At 49.0% G+C, this 21,780-nt stretch overlaps 1 protein-coding gene across 4 annotated transcripts in view; it reads right to left on the bottom strand.

The window, feature by feature from the left end:
• Positions 1 to 21,780, bottom strand: part of FRMPD3 (FERM and PDZ domain containing 3) — a 170,301-nt gene that overhangs the window by 105,146 nt on the left and 43,375 nt on the right. For 3 of the 4 annotated variants that reach the window (XM_079764400.1, XM_079764399.1, XM_079764401.1), the window contains exon 2: positions 12,924 to 12,996. The exons of the other annotated variant lie outside the window; for it this stretch is intronic. The gene's annotated coding sequence lies outside the window, so the exon portion shown is untranslated. The remainder of the gene's footprint in view (positions 1 to 12,923; positions 12,997 to 21,780) is intronic. 4 annotated transcript variants of the gene reach the window in all.

The raw sequence follows: 21,780 nt of genomic DNA, 5'->3' as shown, positions 1-21,780 counted from the left end.
CCATGGTGTTTTTTATTGCAGCTATATCACTCTTCATTTCTTGATTCTTACATAAGTTGTTGATTTTTCATCCATCTGGTTTATGAACTGTATGACCCTTATTCTGAATTCTTTTTTCTTACATATTGCATGCCTCTGTTTCACTTAGCTCCTTTTCTGGTGATTCCTCATTTCCCTTCCTTTGGGGGTTTCTTTGTCTACCCATTTTTTATCTCACCGATGGATCTAGATGTTGAGTCGTGCAGTGGTTGATCCTTGGTTGGAAGTGGCTCCTCGGGCTGCAGTTGCTCCTCGGGCGGTGGTGGTAGTGGCTGCTCCTCAGTTGGCAGCGGCTCCTCTGGTGGTTGCTCTTCACAGCAGTGGTGGCTCCTCTGGCTAGTGGGGGGAGTCTGCTCGCACAGCTGCTGTTCCTCGGACGGGGATGGGCTGATAACGAGGCTGCTGCTCCTCGGATGGGGGCAGGCTGCACGCAACTGCTGCTCCTTGTACGGGGGCCAGCTGCTCGCGTGGCTGCTGCTCCTTGGACAGGGGCGAACTATTCACATGGCTGCTGCTCCTTGGATGGCGGCGGGCTGCGCACCGCTGCTGTTTCTCAGATGGGGCGGGCTGCTCATGAGGCTGCTGCTCCTTGGACAGGGGCAGGTTGCTTGCAGGGCTGCTGCTCCTTGTATGGGTGCGGGCTGCTCGCGCAGCTGCTGCTCCTCAGGCAGGAGTGAGCTGGTGCTTCTTGGATGGGGGTGGGCCGCTCACCCGGCTGCTGCTCATCAGACGGGTGCAGGCTGCACGTGGCTGCTGCTTCTTGAATAGGGGCAGGCTGGTCACGGAACTGCTGTTCCTCAGACGGGGGCAGGCATCTCACACAGCTGCTGCTCCTCGAATTGGGGAAGGATGCTCATGCGGCTGCTGCTCCTGGACAGGGGCAGGTTGCTTGTGCAGCTGCTTCTCCTCGGACAGGTGCAGGGTGCGGGCTGCACACAGCTGCTGCTCCTTGGATGGAGGCGGGCTATGCAGGGCTGCCGCTCCTCAGTCGTGGTTGGGCTATTCATGCGGCTGCTGCTCCTCAGACGGGGCGGGCTGCTCGCTTGGTTGCTGCTCCTCGGATGGGGGAGCGGGCCACTCACACAGTTGCTGCTCCTCAGACGGGGGCAGGCTGTGCGGGGCTGCCACTCCTCAGTCATGGGCGGGGTGCTCATGCGGTCGCTGCTCCTCAGACAGGGTGGGCTGCTCGTGTGGATGCTGCTCCTCGTACGGGGGAGTGGGCCACTCACACAGCTGCTGCTCCTTGGACAGGGGAAGGCCACTTGAGGCTGCTGCTCTTAGGCCTGGGGCAGCCTGCTCATGGGGCTGCTGCTCCTTGGACAGGAGCGGGCTGCTCACTTGTCTGCTGCTCGTGTGGTCGCAGTCCCCTGCACTTTCTCCAGGGGTCCTATGCCCTTCCCGGCTGCAAATTGTCTCACCAGCTGAGTCTCCTTTGCCAATTCGGGTTGGATGTTATTCGTTTTAGCTGCTCATTCTATTTTCTCTGGGACAAGGCTCGGGACATGTCCATCTATTCTGCCGCCATTTTTCCCTCTCCAACTTTTGATATTATCATTGGAATTCCACATCCATGTGGTGATAAAGAGGCCCCCAACAACTGCTTCTTCCTCTTTGCTCAGTCATTCCATTGTCACACCTAGACTTTGGGCTATCATCATTTAGTGTACCACATTCCAATCTCCCTCGACAACATCCCACTCTACTTTTTCATCTGTCCTACCAGTTTACCTTCACAAGGACTCCTACTGTAGGAATAGTCAAAACACATTATGATCACATATTCACTTCCCACTTGGTATTTATTTTTCCTGGAAATCTCTTCCTCCATTCTTTTTAGAGCTGAATCTTAAACCTTCAGGTCTCAGCTTAAATGTCACCTCCCCAGAGATCTCTTCCCTAAGCACTTGCCCCTAATTATTCACTTTCCTACTCTCCTTCAAGCTCCTTATCTTCACTTTCCTTCATATACAGATTAGAGCACCTGACCTATCATTATGATCATTCTCTTGCAAACACCTTCAACTCCCTTACTTCCTCTTTCTCTGTTATACTCACCTTGCAAAACCTCACTCCTTGATGGACTCAACCATATGCAATTTCCATGCCTGCATCTGAGTAGCTGAAGTCAGCTGAAGAAAAACCTCAGAACTGGATAGATAGCTTTCACTGTATATTCATGGCCTCAAACCTAGTATGGGCTCTCAATGCTGTCTGGCTACCACTTTCTCACTCTCTGAAATGACTGTTTCATAGATTCTCTTCTCACCTTGACCTTTCTCACCTTCCCATTTGTCCCAATAAGTCTCAGCTAATGACCTTTTCCCATATGTTAGTGAGAAATCAAAGCCATCAAATGAGAACTCCCTCATTTGACCATCACCAAATCTACACTCTACCCTGTCTATATCTGTACCCATGATTCCTTTTTCCCTCCTATTAAAATGGAGGATCTTTCTTTTCTTCTATCAATGGCAGATCTATTCATTTATGCTCTGGTACCATTGCGTCGCATCTTCTCAAGGATTTTGCTCACTTGGGCATTCACCCTCTTCCCTAAATCATCAATTTGTTTACCTCTGCAGAATAATGTCAGCATGGTGAGGGAAATCATTTATCCTTAAGAAAACAAACAGAAACCACTTTCCTCCACTAGACAGTCCCCTTAAACTGCTCCATTGTCCTGCTCCCCTTCACAGCAAAATTGCTCAAGAGGTTTCCATGCATTATTTCCACTTCATTTCCTACTTTCTCTTCAAACCACTATAATATTGCTTCCATATCTATTACTCTACAGAGTCAATCCTGTTAAGGTAACCAATGATCTTAAGGTCATCTCTCAGTCCTCATCATATTCAACTTCTCACCATTGGTTTTAGACAAAGTTGACCACTCCCTCCTTCTTGGAATGCTCACCTACATTGGCTTCTGTAACTATCTCCTGACTCTCCAACTACATTTCTGCCCAGTTTTTCTTATTCTCCTTTGTGGCTTCTCCTCCTCTACTTAATCATTAGATACTGAAGTTCTTCCCAACTCAGTCCCAGGCCTTCTCTTCTTTCTCTACTCTCTTTCCCAGGTGAACTCATCACTCCCTTGGTTTTAAATATAATCTACATGCAGACAACTGCCTCCCAAATTTGCATTCTACCCACACCTCTTCTGCATGTTCCCAAACTCCTATATTCCAGCTACCTATTCTCTTATCTCCAATTTTATGTCTCGCAGGAATCTCAAACTTAATATGTCCCAAACTGAACTCTTGTTGTGTGTTTTTTCCATTCAAACCTAGGCCTCCCTCAGACTCCCTCATTTCTGTACATAGCACTATGATTTCTTCAATGACTCAAGTTAGAAAACCAGAGTTTTTCTTGAGTCCTGTTTCTCCCTTTCCCTCACCTACCACATTTGATGTTCCTGTAAGTCTTCACAGCTGTTCCTTCAGAATTTGATCAACACTCTGCATCTGCATGGCTATCACCCAGTTCAAGCCACCATTATCTCTTCCTTTCATTGCTGTACCAGCCTCCTTTCTGGTCTCTCTGTAGCCACTGCTGCCTCCTTCTAATTCTGGTCTCTTTAGATACTGCAAAAGTAGAAATCAGATCTAACACTCTTACTTCAAACCATATAGACATTTCCCAAGTGAATAACATCCAAACTCTTTTTCCATGGCCTCCCTTTGCCACACCCCTCTTATGCTGCTCTTTTGCTTGCCTAGAACAATCTGACCCCACTGGCCTCCTTTCAGTTTCTGAACATATCAAGTTCTTTACCACCTCAGGGGCTTCTCACTTGGTATTGCTTTTTTCCTGGAAACCTCTTTCCCCATTCTTCATGTGGCTGATCTTTCATCCTTCAGAGATCCATTTAAATATCACCTCCTCACAGAGGTCTTCCCTGAGAACTTTTCTGTGATTTTCCCCATTCCTGTAACCTATTCATTTATTTCATGAGACTCATCATGATCTGTAATGATATATTCATTTATGTGATTATTTGGCTGTAAACCCCACCAGAGTATTGATTATGTCTCTCTTGTTCAATAGTGTATCTCCACCACCTAGTATGCTACCTGGCACATAGTAAGTGCTTAATAAATATTTTCTAAATGGCTCAGTGGTTGCATGGATAGGAGTGATTTTGAGACATACAAATTAGAATCCTCAGGTTATTCCATACAAGTCATTATCAAATTCCTACTGGGTTCTATCTCTGTGAAAGATGGGTTTCTGGCTGAGGAGTCTGGTTGGTGAGAGGAAACTCCTCAACATCTCTGGCCAAAGATAACCGTTGGGAGAAAATGGAGCAAAAAGAAGAGTCCAAGGAGGGCTACAATCTAAGAAGAAATGGAAGCTAGAATGGCTCCCATCCTTTTATGGATACCAGGGTGGGAAATCTAACAGATATTTCCTATCAGGGAAAAAATGTTTCTTTAAAGAGCAAGCTACTTTTCTTTCAGAACGACCAAAGGCTGGGGATGGGGTGAGGGTCAGGATAACTTCATAGTCCTTCCTAGTCCTGAACATCTCTAGGTAAACACGGGTGCTTTCCCTAGAGTTACCTCTCTCTTTCCCTCCAGGTCTTCATGGTCCTGCAACTTCCTCCTCAGCTGAACTTGGAGAGGCATCTTCTGGAAAACCTGCTGGCATCTGATTCATTTTCTGGTTGTCCAAACAGATGCTTTTACCCAGTGGCCTTGATAGAGACACCTGTCTCCTGTTCTAGCAAGTCATAAACAGGTAGAGAGACCAAAGCCATTTGTCCTTCCACAAATACTTGGGATTCTGTGGTCACTTCACAAAACTCCAACCCCCATGATGCTTCTGAGAGAACACTGCAGAAGACCTGCTTGGCAGTTGTTCCCTCCCCTCCCGAGTTCTCCCCTCAGGGGCTACATAGCCAATAGACTCAGTCCCATTGTCTAATAGGCCCAGTCACGCTCCTAAACCCTGTCTGCTAGGGGCTGCCAGCCTGGTGACAGATGTGAGGGCTATGCCAGATGTGAGGCTGATGCCATATGGCACTGTGGTTCATAAGGTCTGAAGCTGCTGCCACTGAGCTGTGACAAAATTAGTGGGGAGATCCTTGCATTTTATCCCCCATTCACCTGTCACTGGAAGAGGCAGTGAGGGGGAACTGTAGCAATGAAATATTCACAAGAGTTTGAAGGAGTTGTCATGCCACTCCAAATAGCCTTGGGCACCCCAGCCCACACCCTCCACATACCACACCAAATATTTCTGAGGGAGGCAAAGACAGAGATTGTCTGAGCCAGAGCAGAAGAGATGAAAAATGGAGGGGAAGACAGATGAGCAGGAAAAGGGGCCAGAGAGAGCCAAGAGGGAGGGAAGAGGCAAGGCCAGGCAGAGAAAACCAGACAGAAGCAGAGAAATGGGACAAGAGCAGGGCCTTAGAGACAGTGAAAAAGGATGGGCTTGAAGAAGGCTAGCCTGACAGAGAACTTGTGCCCATCAACTCTAGCTTTTAGGAGACCCACTCCAGTGATTCTACTGTTCTCTAAATGTCCTTGAGCTGCCCTCCCCACTCAGGCTCCTGCTACTGGGAAAGGACCACATGGTAATGAAAGCCTTCTGGTATCAAGCTCTTTGGGGAGGAACACTGCAATTATGCCATACCAACAGCATGATGGCACCCTCTCCATTTCACAGTTGGGGATGTGACGAGACAGGGGCAACTAAAGCAGCCTGAGGAAGAGACCCAGGCCACTGTCCTGACGTAGGCCCATTCCCCAGCCACCAGAGGCTATATTTTTATTGTGAAAGAGAATGAGATCTAGAGGAGAAAACAAGAAGATGAGAGCATTCCAGATGGCAGGAGGGAATGGTCATGATGGGAAAAGTGGAGTTGGCAGGGAAGGGAGCTGCAGGCCTGAATTCCTTCCCTTGGTGAACACATCTCTCTGAGGCCAAGCTGGGCTGCAGAGCTCAGGCACAGAATGATAAGCCAGGAGAGAGTCCCTGGCCACCCAGCTCTCTCTCTCCTCTTGAATCCTAGCCACTAGTCTGCCAAGGGCTGAACTATAAACAAGGCTTGGAGGCTGGACAGGGAGAGCAGATGTGTGCAGGAGCTGTTGGGAATATCCCAACAGGTAGCTACCTCCAGCAGCCAAAGACCCAGGTCTCAAACAGCAGCACTCTGGGGGCTGTTTGGCAGGCAGCGGCTGCACAGGACTCAGCAAAACCTCCTGAAGCCAAATGAGTGCTTACTTGGCTGGCTGACTGTGTCATTTCCGTCTTCTCTGTGAGGCTACCAGGCATGGATGGCCTGGACTACAAGCCTGGGATGCCCCCAACTCCTGACTTTGGTCAAACAGCTGGAGAATCTCAGAGTTGGCAGGGATCTTGGGAGTTATTTACTTCACAGTTATCCACCCTCTATTGACATCCAGAAGTAGCAGGGGAAGGCTTTCTAGAGGAGGATTGCAGCTGGGTATTACAGAAGGGGCCACATTTGGGCAAGTAGAGAGGGAGAGCACTAAGAACAGGCCCAGAGACAAAAGGGGAGCAGGGGGGGGGGGCTGTGGCAGGAGGCATGAAAACAACAGCGTCAGTGTTGGGGAGGGGCTCCTGGGGAGAGGTTAGCTGGGAAACAAGAAGCTGGAGCCAGCCTAGGGAGACAGTGAGTGAACCTTTTCTCATCTTCCTCTTCTCATGTCTGGCTCTGCTAGGGCATAACGTCCTCTTCCCAGAGCCCCCTTCCCAGTGAAAAAGAAAGGACGGGCTTGAAGAAGGCAAGACTGACAGAGAACTTGTGCCCATCAACTCTAGCTTTTAGGAGACCCACTCCAGTGATTCTACTGTTCTCTAAATGTCCTTGAGCTGCCCTCCCCACTCAGGCTCCTGCTACTGGGAAAGGACCACATGGTAATGAAAGCCTTCTGGTATCAAGCTCTTTGGGGAGGAACACTGCAGGAGAAAGGCAGTCCAGTCTAGTCATAGCTGGACAGAGACAGGTACATCTATCCTGCTGTTTTGCCTAGATGCCCATTTCCCCCACCTTGCCTGTAATCATGCAAGTACTACCTGAAGCCTAGGCACCATGCTGACCTCTTGTGAGGGTGCAAACAGGAGCAACCCTCGGCTTCTGCCCTGTGCACCATCTCCAAGCTGTCCATCCAAGAGTTGGGGCAGGGCAAAATCAGACTAAGAAGCAACTCAACAAAAGAGGTTATGTGATCAGAGGCCTGGTAAACTCATGTCACCCCATTTGGAGGTATCCAGAGATGCCAACTATAGCATGAGGACAATGAGACACCTTCTATTCTGCCCAATTGCACCTTCTTGCTGAGAATGAGGAAGAAATTATAAGGTGTTTTCTAAAGAAAAGGTAAGATCCTATGGGATCAGGAAAGGGAGAGCAAAGTTGGTGAATCCTCCCCCTAGGAATAAAAGCCAAGGGCAAGAGCAGATGCTGAGTTATTATCTCAGAGGGCATGAATTAGTACCCAAACACTCATGGTGCTAGTCAGGTCTGTTTCTTGGAAGTGAGCAGCATTAAAATTGTCAACTTCAAAGGGCCTGTGGCCTTGTCTTTAGATGAGGATGGGGGTGAGGGTGGTAAGAAGACTGAGTCCTACTCTGCAACTAGGCTGGGGAGAGACAGGATTTAAAGGGATCCTTACAACCTACAGACTCCCTAGTCAGCAACACAGATTAAAAAATGAACCCCAGACTTAACTTACTAAGGTAAGAAAAGCAGACCCAGGCCTTTTAGAAAGAACCAAAAAGGGTAAGGAAAAATGATCCCCCTCTGCCGAAACCGGTTTGGCTCAGTGGATAGAGCGTCGGTCTGCGGACTGGAAGGTCCCAGGTTCGATTCCGGTCAAGGGCATGTACATTGGTTGCGGGCACATCCCCCCCGGTGGGGGGTGTGCAGGAGGCAGCTGGTCGATGTCTCTCTCTCATCGATGTTTCTAGCTCTCTATCCCTCTCCCTTCCTCTCTGTGAAAAATCAATAAAATATATTTAAAAAACAAAACAAAACAAAAATGATCCCCCTCCACCCAATCTTTAGTTTCCCAGAACATTCTATTAACCAGAAAAGCCCTTCCCCAAACATTCAGGTTTTTGCATTACAATAATTATATTTTTTAGTGATTAAAACCCACAGAGCTGGGATTCTTTAAGAATAATGCAAGCTCTGTTCCCATCTTCCTTCTTGTAAGGGGAACAAACAGGATAGTCCCTTGTTGTGAGTCACAGCCTCATTCCAGCAGTTTTTAGATTGCATTCATTCATATATGCAACAAAACTTAACTGAGCATCTACTATGTAGCAGGCATAGTTCTGGATACTCGAGATATGAAGGTAAATAGGCCCAGTCTCTCCCTTCAGAGAGGTGTAGTCTGAAGTAGGGACAAGTATGTAAAAAGACAAATATAAAACCATGGGTCAACTGGCACCAAAAGAGGCAGCAGAGGATGCTATGAGAGCACAGGGGGAGGGCCTGTCTCCTGCCCCCCATGACTCCCAGAAGCAGAGTGTTGAAGGTGAATAGGAGTCCAGCAGATATAAAGCAGAGAAGGACATTCCAGTAAAGGAATGTCAAATATGACAGCAAAAATAAAGAAGATTCCGTGAAGAGGGAAACCTCTAGGTATTTAAGCCAATGAAATTAAAAGAAGAAATCATAGAACAGATTCAGGGAACATTTAAGGAAAACTTTCATTTCTGGTTGCAGGAGTGAGGACAGAGGACTTGTGTTAGCCACTGGCCCCTTTGTGTGGCTGTGTGAGATAATGCAGTGCACTTGGTGCACTCAGAAGAGGCTACAGAGATAACCAGGGACATAGCTCAGCACTGGGCTTACCAGTCACACATCCTATGCACCACTCAAAAGCTACACATGGAAGGCCCCCTCTCACATCACAGAAGGAGGCAGGAAGGGGAGACGACCAGCAGATGCACTGAAATCCAGCCATGGTAATGAAGGCCAAGCCCAGAAGCTCACATGCCGTGGGTTGTGCCCACATTGAAGAGAATCCATGGAAGACAGCTCTATGATAGGGTTAGGGCTGTGGTTGGCAAACTGCGGCTCGCGAGCCACATGCGGCTCTTCGGCCCCTTGAGTGTGGCTCTTCCACAAAATACCAGTCTGGGCGAGTCTATTTTTTTTTTTTTTGTGGTGTGTGTGTGTGTTTTTTTTTTAAATTTCTTTATTGATTAAGGTGTCACATATTTGTCCTCATCCCCCCATTCCCATCCCACACCCCTCCCCACGGATGCCCCAACCCCCTGTTGAACTTAACCATTGGTTAGGCTCATATGCATGCACACAAGACCTTTGGTTGATCTCTCCCCCCTCCCTCCCCCCTCCCCTATCCTCCCTCTGAGGCCCGATAGTCCGATCGATGCCTCCTTGTTTCTGGTTCTGTTGTTGTTCATCAGTCTATGTTGTTCATCATTTCCCCTAGATGAGCGAGATCATGTGTCACTAGAGATATACTTATAAGAACTGAATGTGAGACGAGCAATAATAGTTATGCTGACAGGCAAATGAATCAGTCTGTAGTGAGTTTCTTTCTGGACCAACAGTTCTTTTGAGACCCAATATCAATGTCCACCAGTTCCTTATGAGTACATGTCGGCACTGACCCCTCAGCTCTGGATGGTGGACAAATGGTGGTAATGCAGGTCTGACTCCCTCTGGTTTGGTCTCGGCCGGACCCAGGGGCACGGCTTCACCCGGACCCAGGGGCATGTGGCCTCACCCGGACCCAGGGGGTGCACGGCCTCACCCGGACCCAGGGGCGCGTGGCTTCACCTGTACCCAGGACCCAACCTCACCCGGATCCAGGGGCACACGGCCTCACCCGGACCCGGGATCCAGCTTCACCCGGACCCAGGGGCGCGTGGCCTCACCCAGACCCAGGGGCGCGTGGCCTCTCCTAGACCCAGGGTCACGTGGCCTCACCCGGACCCGGGACCCAGCCTCAGCCAGATCCAGGGGCACATGGCCTCACCTGGACCCGGGATCTAGCATCACCCGGACCCAGGGGCGCGTGGCCTCACCCAGATCCAGGGGCACACGGCCTCACCCGGACCCGGGATCTAGCTTCCCCCGGACCCAGGGGCGCGTGGCCTCACCCGGACCCAGGGGCCCGTGGCCTCTCCCAGACCCAGGGTCGCGTGGCCTCACCTGGATCCAGGGGCCCACGGCCTCACCCGGACCCGGGACCCAGCCTCACCCGGATCCAGGGGCACACGGCCTGGCCCGGACCCGGGATCTAGCTTCCCCCGGACCCAGGGGCCCATGGCCTTTCCCAGACCCAGGGTCGTGTGGCCTCACCCGGATCCAGGGGCCCACGGCCTCACCCGGACCTGGGACCCAGCCTCACCCAGATCCAGGGGCACACGGCCTCGCCCAGACCCAGGATTCAGCTTCACCTGGACCCAGGGGCGCATGGCTTCACCCGGACCCAGGGGCGCGTGGCCTCTCCCGGGCCTGGGACCCAGCCTCACCCGGATCCAGGGGCACATGGCCTCGCCCGGACCCGGGATCTAGCTTCCCCTGGACCCAGGGGCACGTGGCCTCACCCAGACCCAGGGGCGCGTGGCCTCTCCCAGACCCAGGGTCGCGTGGCCTCACCCGGATCCAGGGGCCCACGGCCTCACCCGGACCCGGGACCCAGGCTCACCCGGATCCAGGGGCACACTGGGCGAGTCTATTTTGAAGAAGTGGCGTTAGAAGAAGTTTAAGTTTAAAAAATTTGGCTCTCAAAAGAAATTTCAATCGTTGTACTGTTGATATTTGGCTCTGTTGACTAATGAGTTTGCCGACCACTGGGTTAGGGCAAACAGTGGGAAATTACAAACAACCCTACTACAGTACCAAATGTGAGCAGGAAGATCCTCCGGGGACATAGCCACATTCACAGGGGCCAGCCTGAAGAAAGAAGGGGTGAAAATCAGTAGGCACAACAATACTGCTAATGTATCAGCTGCAGTTCCTGCTCCTGAAGTCCTGGCCAAGAAACAACCCCTTCCTCCTCCCCAGGAGGTGGAAAGATGGCTTTGCTCAGCATTGCAAGGCTCTAAAAACTTTTTTAGAAAGTAATTCCTAACAAGGATACTCAGATAGAACCATAATGACAGATTAACAACTGAATGCCAGCAGACCAGACACTTGTCTAATTAATAAAACTTATAAAGCAGAACAATTTATTGATGTTACAGGCAGGGCATTTAGTACAACAACAAAACCCAAATCCATGCAGAATACTCCATGTTCTCTAGGAAGCCCTTTCTCTTACAATCTGCACAATCCCTTCTTTAATGCAAATGGATGCCCAGGAAAGGAGAAAACATTGCAGAGTTCCAGGCTCCTTGAGCCCAACTGGGGAAGGCGATGGCTCAATCTCTACCTCTTGGACCAATCTGCCAACGTTAGTTCCGACCTGGGCTTTACTAGTCTGGGCTACAATCCCAATTCTGGTAAGTTAGTTAACCTTTTGGGCCTCAGTTCCCTCATCTATAAAATGGGACTCACTATATCACATACTTCAAAGCACATAAAGATTAAATATGCAATGGTAAGTGCTCAATCAATAATGACTATTAGCAATTATTATATTACCATTGTTCTGTTTAGGGACCTACTAATAATAGGACCTGCTGTCTTAATAAAACCCACAGGGTTTGCCTTTCTCCACAAAATGTAATGGGGATGATTTGAAAATTGGTTCAAATTTCTTTGGATCTTGGGCCAAGACTTTAGACTTACAAATTAAAGTAAGTTTTGCTGTGGGAAAAGCAAACTCTATTTGACTACTCCATTAAAGACAACTTATCCTATTTCTAGTGGTTAACATCGGGGATGCTGAAGTAAGATTGGGTAGAAATCCCAGCTCTGCTTCTCAGTAGCTGTGGGACCTTGGGTTTTTTCACCTCTCAACTTTTACGTCAATTTCCTCATCCGTAAAATGGGGATAATACCAGGATCTACCTCACAGGGTTGTTGTGAAGATTAAATATGATAATAATGCATGTAAAGCAGGTAAAGCTATGCCTGGCATACAGAAAGCACTGAGTGTATGCCAGATACTGTTCTTACTGTATACAAATTCTTATTAGAAACTCACCTTTGTGATCTCAGATGCCCCCATCGCTTGAATTTTACACAGCTTAAGAAAAGAAAGTGACAGGTATGCACCTTCATATTCCCACTTGCCAAGGTTTTCTTTTTTTCCTTTTCTTTTCTTTTTAAATAAGAAATGCACCACCTCATAGGGTAGGCTTGTTTCTCAGCCCAGGGAACGCTGATGCATGCATGTGACGGCAGGCCAGTCAGGGTGCCGCGGACCTAGAGAGGCTAAGGCACTGGGAGACGGTAACTAGAATGCCCCCCATTTTCGACACAGGGTTTCCTGCTGGGGATGAGGTTTGGGGGGAGGGTGCGGGGTCGGGGGGGCCTGCTAGGGCTGGCGGAGCCTAGCCAAGCTGGTGGTCGCCTCTACTGCCCTCCAGGCTTCTAGCTCTCCTCGCTGCCCCCTCCAGCGGCAAACTTCCTGCTCACCCCGCCACTTTCTTATGGGCATACAAAACCCAAGCCCTGCTCATTTTGCTTTCCAGTTTGCTCTCGAGAAGCGCCACCAAGGGCCCGCAGGTGGCCTGAGGACCGGAAGGCCTCTTTGGGAACTGGGGGTGGGGGTAGGGAGACATCGGCTCCTGAGGTGCCAACTCAGTCCATCCACAGCAGGCGCCAAGAGGCCTGTGCCAGTGCTGCCCTGAGCGGCCGGCAAGGACCTCAACACTTGGTTGCTGACCTCCTACCCCACAGATCCCAGCCTCACTTAGCCACTAGCCCCGCTTTCTGGCCCTTTCCCAGGTGAGCCCAAACCCGACTGCTCTGAGCGCGGTACTTACTGTCGGGGCCTCTCCAGGCCGCGTTCCCCTTGCGCTGCCCCTGGCTGTGCCCAGCGCCGACGGGCGGCAGCGTCTGTAGGAAGAGAAAGATCACGCCTGCCTTAGAAACCTAGCCCCTGCTGTGACCAGAATCTTAAAGAAGGAGGCAACTGGCTCAGCCCAGTGCCTCGAACGAGGTGGCGAACTAGAGAGGTAGCTGGTAAACAGGGCGTCTGCTGCCTCTGCAGGCCTGCAATCCACCGCGGCGGAGCTTCTCCCTCCCCCCTACATTGGACGGCCCCCCGCAGAGGATCCGGCAGCGGAGGAGGGAGGGCTCCAAGGACACAGACTGGCGGATAATCCAGCTACGGAGCACGGTGCTTTACATCCATTTTCTCACCCCAGCATCCTCCCCATTGTACAGAAAACAAATCCAAGGCTCAGGGGAGCAAAGCAAATAGCCCTAGATACATGAGCCAGTAATAAGAGGTAGGGCCAAGATTTGAAACCAGAGGGATCTCAAATTGGCCACTGCCTGTCACTTTTGTGCTACAGCAAAAACACATTGGAATACCCGTGTCTCCACCTCCTGTTTTCCCATTTTTCTGGCAGGATCAGAGACAAGTGGCAACCCCTTGTCAGTGAGGCTGGGATCTGTGGCGTGGAGGTGGAGGTGAGTCCCTGGGATGCATGTGCCAGGCCTTTCAGGAGACACAAAGTGTAATAGGAGATAGTGTGGGTCCAGGTGCCATCCACCAGACAGGCACTGAGCCTGTGAGATCTGGGTTATGGTAGAAGGGTCAAAGGTACGGTGCAGAGGCTCCTTCCAGGTACTTGAGTGAGGGCCCTCATCACCCTCTTTAAAGGATGAGTGGAAGGCAGCCTTGGTGGGAAATTAAGTCCTGTGGCTTCTCTGTGGGAGCTACCTCAACCTCCCTGCCTTGGCAATGATATCTGTGAAATGGGTAAGATCTCTTCTTCCTTCCTGGTTAAAATGATGAAACAACGGAATATTCCTGCCTTTTTCTTCTGGTCATAAAATAAAAGAGCAGTTTCAGGACTTGTGTTCTTCCTGCCCTGCCCCCGCTTATCCATTTATTTATTCATTTAGCAAATATTTATTAACATCTACTAATGCTAGGCACAGTGCTAGGTGCTGGCCACCACCGTGGTTCTGTGTGGGAGTCTACATTGGAGGTGGAAAGCACACAGGGCTGGAAATTAGGAAACACATATAAGTTCTAGTTCTTTGACTAAATAGCTATGTGATCCTGGATGAGTCATGTCTTCTTTTGGGACCTCAGTTTTCTTGTTGGTCAAACAGGGCTAATAGCCCTAACCGGTTTGGCTCAGTGGATAGAGCATCAGCCTGCGGACTGAAGGGTCCCAGGTTTGATTCCAGTGTACCTTGGTTGTGGGAACATCCCGAGCAGTGTGCAGGAGGCAGCTGAGCTGATCGATGTTTCTCTCTCATCGATGTTTCTAACTCTCTACCCCTCTCCCTTCCTCTCTGTAAAAAATCAATAAAATATATTTAAACACACACACACACACACACACACACACACACACACACACACAGGGCTAATAACACCTTCACATCCTACTTCATGGGGGTGTTTTTGAGGCTCAATGGAGATAATGGATGAGAAGGCGCTTTGAAAAGTATAAAGCCACTAGACAAATGGCAGGGATTAATCTGTTTCCAAGGTGGGAAGGGGCTACTGGGAAGTAAAGCTTAAAAGAAATCCTGTACTCTCCTAAATTCATTGCACTGAATTTCATCTTCCCCGAATCACTGATCCTGCACCTGGGCAAGAGTCTCTGCTCTATGAAATATCGTCCTCCCTCAACAGTGCCCATGACACCTAGGTTAGGACGACCTGGCCTTAAGCCAGGGAGATTGTTTGGGAGACTTGAGTGGAACCAGTGGGGCAATCTTGGCTCTGGGTCTCTAATTCCTGGGAACACCAACATTATCCTCCCACCTGAGCCCACCTAAGTCCATGACTGCATGTGTCTGGGTGGAAACCACCTGAGGCTCCCAGAGATACCCCTTCAGGAAGCACAGGGCTCATGTCAAGTAGTAGAAGGTGGCCTTGAAGGTGGATGCTCTATTTTTGGAAGCTAGGGGTTCTGGGTTGGGCTAGCTGAGATCTGTAACAAAACGAGTGGGGCCTCTGGAAAGGTCTCTAGCTTGCTCTGATCCTCTCTGCAAGCCGCCCAAAACTGATCTACAACCTTAAATTACAGTATCATTCTTGCTATGCAAATGCAGCTTCAAGACAAATCTCCAAATTACCAGAACTCTTCCCTACCCTTTCCTACCCACTAGCCTCCTTCCTTTCTTTCCCCCTCCCCATCAGATTATAACCCTGAAGTCCCTTTGATATAAAAAATGCTAGAGCTCATGCAAAACAGGGAGGGCTCAGGAGCCTGAGCACCATGGCCAGCCAAGCCCAAAGCTGCACTGCACAGCTCTGGAGTTGTACTAAAATGGTAATCAGAGGCAGCGACAAAAAGAAGTCCAGCTGTGGGCCAGGGCACCTTCAGCCAGCAGGTCCCTGGGGGAAGTGCAGAACAGACAGACTCCACACCCAGCCTCCCTTGGCAATGTCAGAGACCATTCATCTTGCTGCTGAGGCTCCTCTCAATGTCTTCATAGATTCCCTTGTTGCATCCATCTCGCACAGGCTGCTCCTTTTAATAAAGTGCCCCTGCGGCCACTGCAGACAGTCTGATGTTATCCTTCACTCTCCTGCCCTTTCTCCCCAGTGTGGGCCACACAGTAGTGATTGAGGCCTCCCAGGTTATAGTACAGTCTCCTGGGGAAATGCTTCCTATGCGCGCTCCAGCCATGGCATAATGAAAGCATTGGGTGTGGGTGTATCAAATACCCCTTCCTTGCTCCATCAGAGCCCTGGATTCAGATTCTCACCCAGTTCCCATGCCCCCCTTATCCTGCATCTTGTTCCCTGGGCCAGCTGCTGCTGGTGTCCCTCAGCTATATAACCCGAGTCCAATTTGCAAAGCTTTTCTCTCAGTGATTGTCAATAAATTCCCCATCTCTATCCCCTTGAAAGACTAGATAGCTTCAAGCTCCAAAGGAATGAATCACTGATGGTGAAATTTCAGGCACAATGACAGGCCATTGAGGAAACATATTTGATCATATCATGTTTACCTATGTGTAAGGCTGGCCCTGGGGATATTCTGGCATTTTCCCTTGACTATAATGAAGACTTGGAATAATAGCAAAGAAAGTAATAGACAATACATCAGGCTGGGAGTAGGGACCTGGTGGCTGAAGGTGCCCTGGCACACAGCTGGGCTTCTTTATGTCACTTTCCTGCTTTCCCCAGTTCTGGCACTGATTATATGTAAGGCCTATACTTTCCCTTTCTAGGCCTTGGTTATCCATATGTCAACAGAGAACACTGGATTAGCTGATTTCCAGGGCCCCTTCCTGTTCTAATAGGCTCATATTCTAGGGTATAAGACACTGAAATAGGTTGATGTTCCCTCCAGATTGGACCCCCATTCCAGGACACTGGGCATGGCACTGTGTATGCACGGGAGTTAGAAGGGTATGAAAGGTTGGCACTACGGGAATGAGCCTGGTGCTGCTATTCAACAATTGTAGTCAGTGCCTGACCCGCCTTTGCTAGAGAACAACTGGGAGAGTTGTTCATTGTCCCTCATTCCATCGTGCAGACAGGACTCTTCAGGTCCCCAGCGGTTAACTATCTACCTGCAAATTCCCTATACCCTCCAGGACTGATTCCAGCTGTCCCAGGATCAGGCCTGACATTCCACGTGAACACCTGTGCCACCATCACACTTATTCAGATCTGACATTCCTGACTTAGTTATCAGTAAACCGCTGCTAACCCAAGATCCCCTGAGTGCCCTCCAACTGTCCCCAGTGCCTTCCAATCCAGCAACCAAAGGGTTAATGCCTGGCCCTGTAGGGACCCCCCAGGACACTGCTCTAGTTCTAGGGCCATTTCTTCCCAGGCCATTTCTCCCTGAAGATTTGACTAGGACTTTCTGAATTGATGTATGCCTCATGTTCTGCCTCTGAGTCGGGTGGGCCATGATTATTTCATACAAGGAAAGGAAAGAAGGCAGCAGGGGATGGGGGCTGGCTCTGTAGTTAGCAGCAGCTTTCCTGTGACCCTTTGCCCTGTAGTCTGGATCCAGTTGACAGAGGATGTCACCACTCTTGTCTGGCCAGGCAGGGCACTGATTCTGTGTCCCCCACTGGTTTTTCCCACCAAGGGCTGTCAGGTGCTTAGTCCTGCTCCCCAGGCTCACAGAGGATACTTACCACCATTTTCTTTCCTCCCTTCATGGATGACCCCTTCCCTTCTTCTCTTAGCCAAAGCAATCCTCCCTAGCATTGAAAACTCCCCTCACTTGGTCCATGTCTTCCTCTCTCTGCTATTGTACTTCCTTTTTCCTGCCAAGGCCTAACTGTTCCAATGGGTGCTTTGCCCCTGCAGTGCGAATGTTCTGTTCTCGCTGGGCCCTGTATTAATTTGCTCTCATTTGTGAGCTGCTTTGTTAACATGCATGGCCTTTTCTTGATGTGTAGTGCTCCCTGCTGCCTCTGTTACCTCCCCACCCACACCCTCCTTAACTTTGTAATAACGGGCCATCCCCTGTGGAGAGGCAGTTGGGCTTTTTCAAAGCCCTTTCTTCTACATGCTTTAGTAGTTCAATACATCATCATAACTGCCATAAAAAAGGCAGGTGTGATTACTGACTGCTGTGGGATGGGTGAGAAAACCAGGGCTCAGGGAAGTGAAAAGGTCTGTTTGTGCAGATAGATTCTGTGTGATGGCCGAGCAGGCCTAGAATGACAGGTCTTTCCCATAGTACCCACATGCTTATGGCACTCCTCTTTGGCACTGCCCTTTAAGGCCCCAATCAAGTCCTGAGAAAACTGCATGAATGCACACATACCCATATGAAATTTTGTTCACAACTCTGAGGGTTAGGTCCCTGCACTGGTATTTTTTTAAAAGTTGCTCAGGTGATTCTAATGTGCAGCCAGGGGTGAGAACCACTGCTTGAAAAGAAGTAAAAATAAGAGATGAAAGCATAAAAGCTTTAGCAGCTGAGAACTTTCTTAAAAGTCTTGGGTGCCCCCCATAGGAATTGAAGGTGGAGTAGGATGTGAACTCTGCCTCAGTTTCCTTCTTTTTGCCTGAAGGAGATCATTCTGAAGACTTCTTCAGCCCATCCCAGCCCCAGACGGTCTTTGTAAATCAGTCAGCACTGGGTTTGCTGTGTGAAGGGAGTATAAAGAAAGAAATTTGGCCTTAGCCGATTTGGCTCAGTGGATAGAGTGTCTGCTTGTGAACTGAAGGGTCCCCAGTTTGATTCGGATCAGGGGCACATGCCTGGGTTTCGGGCTGGATCCCCAGTAGGGGACGTGCAGGAGGCAGCCAATCAGTGATTCTCTCTCAGCATTGATGTTTCTATTTCTCTCTCTTCCTCTCCCTTCCTCTCTGAAATCAATAAAAATATGTAGGAAGAAAGGAAGGAAGGATAGAAGGGAGGGAGGAAGGGAGGAAAGGAGGAAGGGAAGGAAGGAAGGAAGGAAGGAAGGAAGGAAGGAAGGAAGGAAGGAAGGAAGGAAGGAAGGAAGAAAAGAACCGCAGTCCCCATATATACATGCTGGCCAATTGCTCTGTGCTATTTTTAGTATCTTCTGCTGGCAAAGGTGGAGCTAAATTTCCCTGAATAAGGCATGGAATAAGTCTCTACCCTTCTCTCTGAAGGTGAAGGGTAGAGACTTTCATGCCAGTCACCTAGAAAGAGATGCTCCTCAGGTAAGAGACTGGAACATAATGATCATCTTAATAGCTATCATGTGTTAATCACTTACTGAGTGACAGGCATTTCACTTCTGTGACCTCATTAATCCTCATACCCTCTGAAGTAGGTATTAATAGTATCCCTATTTTGTATATTAGGAAACTGAGGCTCAAGAGATGAAGTTATTTATGCAAAGGTCTCTGAGCTAACAAGTCAATGTATCTTATTTGGCTTGCAGAGTGTTTTCAATTTTTAAAAAAATTCATTGCTAACACTTAAAAATCCTTTGATCTCATGTAAGAATCAGTATTTCTGGCTTCTCTTTAAAAATCCTAGCTGGCAACCCTGAATGTGATTTCATGTAGGGCAGGGAAAAAGTCCAAGACACTGTATCCCTAGTGTCTGGGACAAGAATAGGTACTCTGTCAATGATGGTTGAATGAACTGGGAGAATGGGGTTGTGGGGAAGAGAAAGGTTCAAGAGGACGTTCTAACAGCCACATTTTCTGGGGCTCCTGGCTACCAGCAGACCTCCCAAGTCTGCTTCTAAATGGCCCCCAAGTTCTTCAAACTAACATCACAAATTACCTCTTCCTCTCCTAGGCCTTTTATGAGGCTCACCTGTAACATAGCTGGGTGTGACTATTTTTGGAGCCTTTCAGTATGCCCTTGTGCCTTGGAACAACCCTTCACTGTGATAGACCCATGAACTTCCATCCCTCAGGCTGTTCTGGGGACCCCCCAAAGCATTGACCATTCCCCGAGGGATCCCTACTGAGCATCAAAACTGAGATGTTTTGTGTCCCCATTTCCTTCAGGCCCTGCTTTCTCACTAGGTCTTTCTTCCCAGGCAATATACTTGAATCTCCTATGCCTCCATCCAAAGTGTATTTCCAGCACTGGGAGGCTAGCTGCAGAACTATTTATGTGTGAGTGGGGTTCCAGTGCCCCTTTAGTCACACCACATAGCTTGTTCCCTAACTCAGGAGGGGATTTTTCTCACTTTGTTATAAGTACTTGTCTTTTATGAGAGAGTAGGCTAACTCAGCTAGAGTGAAATTTATATAATTGCCACCCTCCATTAACAATAATGCATTAACAATAATGCATTAACAATAATGCAAGGTAACCATGGAAGCCCCCGAGCCCTGCTCAGCAGTCTTCTTTGTCTTACTCCCACCAGTGTGGTCCATGTCACCATCTCTTACCCTAATGCAACTTCCCTGTCCTGTTTCCCAAGTATGTCAAACTTGCGACATGCTTGCTGTAGACAATCGGAGTTCTTTTGCCAGGAGCAACCTGCCTGAGTGAAAAAATAACAACTTGAGAGCCATTAATGGGAAAGAGAATCTTTCAGAAAATCCAGATGATTCTAAAGCATTAATGGAGCCCTTTGCGATCTTACCTCAGGAGGAGCTAGTCTCGTAAGCTGGCACTGGACCAAGGACTGCTAGGCATAGCAGCTCTCCAACACTAAGAGCACATGCCCTAGGACCCAGGATGTGCCAGAAGAGCCAGGTGAGATCTGGGGAGCAGTGAGAATACCCAGGATGTGAACTCCCATAGAGTGCCAATCCCAATGCCATATGGGTGTGCGTGCGCGCGCGCGCGCACACACACACACACACACACACACACACACACACACAGATCTAGAAACACAGGCAGGGCCACATGTTGGCACAAAAACACCACCCACACTCTTGCTATAAGACCCACATGTGATTTGCCAACAAATTGCAAATTAACCTCCTAGTGAACAGATTAATGGTATTCATGGTAATTTACACTCCAAGTTTCATAGCAACAGACTTTGAGCATTCTGGTTGCATAAGAATTCAAGGATTTTCAAGTTCCTGGAGACATTGTAGTAATTAACCTGATAAGCCTATGCAAATAAGCCCCAATATGACACTGTCATTTCTGAATCCAATATCCAGGGTATTTGCCCAGAAGGTTGCCCGCCACTGCTCCAGCTCCTTGGCTTGGGATGCTAAGCTGACAGATGCCAGTCTGCATTTGTCTATGCAAATGAGGCCCCAGAGCAGAACTCCCCATCAGATCCAGAAAGGGACTTGACAGTTACAAATTGTCCATTTACATGTTGACCAGAATGAAGTCAAGGCTTCCAAGACAAATGGGGAGAGGGCCCCAACCAATTTGCACAGGACTGAAAAAGCTATCTTTTTAAGATCCTTGGTTTCAGGACAAAAATTCCTGACTTGCATAAGAGTTTGAGCTTTCCACCTGAAGGTCAGGAAGAAGCCTCCTTGTAGCATGTTGCCAAGTACCACTAGAGTTTCTGTCTTTCCAGAAAGATAAGCTTCCTAAAATAAAATAGAAAGCTGGGGTTCCCTGTTTCTTCCCTGGGAAGGTGAAGTTTAATTGGCTCTATTTCCAATTTGTAACAAAAAAAAAAAATCACATCGGCCTATGGGCACAGCTTGTGTGCTTTTTCCATGGGTGGACAAGTTTCTGGGCAATAATGTTTATCCTTGGGGGTGGCCACTCCTCTCCACCCCACCCCTACATGGAGCTCCATCATTGACCTCCTTATTGTTTGATCTCTTAAACTGCCAGGGCTCACTGAATCCCCTGGTTAATCTGCCTTGTGCTTCCTGCTTTGCAGGGGACAATAATGAATTGCCAGAAAGGAGAGTATCATTGCCCACTGGCCCCACTCACTGCTGCTCCCAGCTTGGATCTCCCTAATGCCTCAGCTGGTTGCTCTTGGTATTGCAGACCCAACCTGCTATTAATGGGCTACCATCTGGAACTCAGAATTCTCCAGAATGCAAAACCAGACAGGGTGTTGATAGAAGCAGCCTTACCTCTTGAAGAGCTAAAACTTGGAAGTGATAAAAAACTTGAAACTTATACCAGGGCCATTTGGTAATAACTATCTTTGTCTTCCTGAGCAACCTTTATCTAAGTCGGGATTTGAGAAGCATTGGAAGGCCTCCTGTGCAGCTGCTGGCTTTCTCTCTGAATGTGTGAATTGAGCCATTCCAAGATGGTGCCTGTGGTCATTCTCTTGTCTACCTTCCCCTTC

The sequence above is a fragment of the Cnephaeus nilssonii genome, assembly GCF_951640355.1.
Source record: "Cnephaeus nilssonii genome assembly, chromosome: X".
Lineage (NCBI taxonomy): Eukaryota > Metazoa > Chordata > Mammalia > Chiroptera > Vespertilionidae > Cnephaeus > Cnephaeus nilssonii.
The sequence above is the reverse complement of the archived record's forward strand: the minus strand, read 5'-3'. Positions and strand labels throughout refer to the sequence as shown.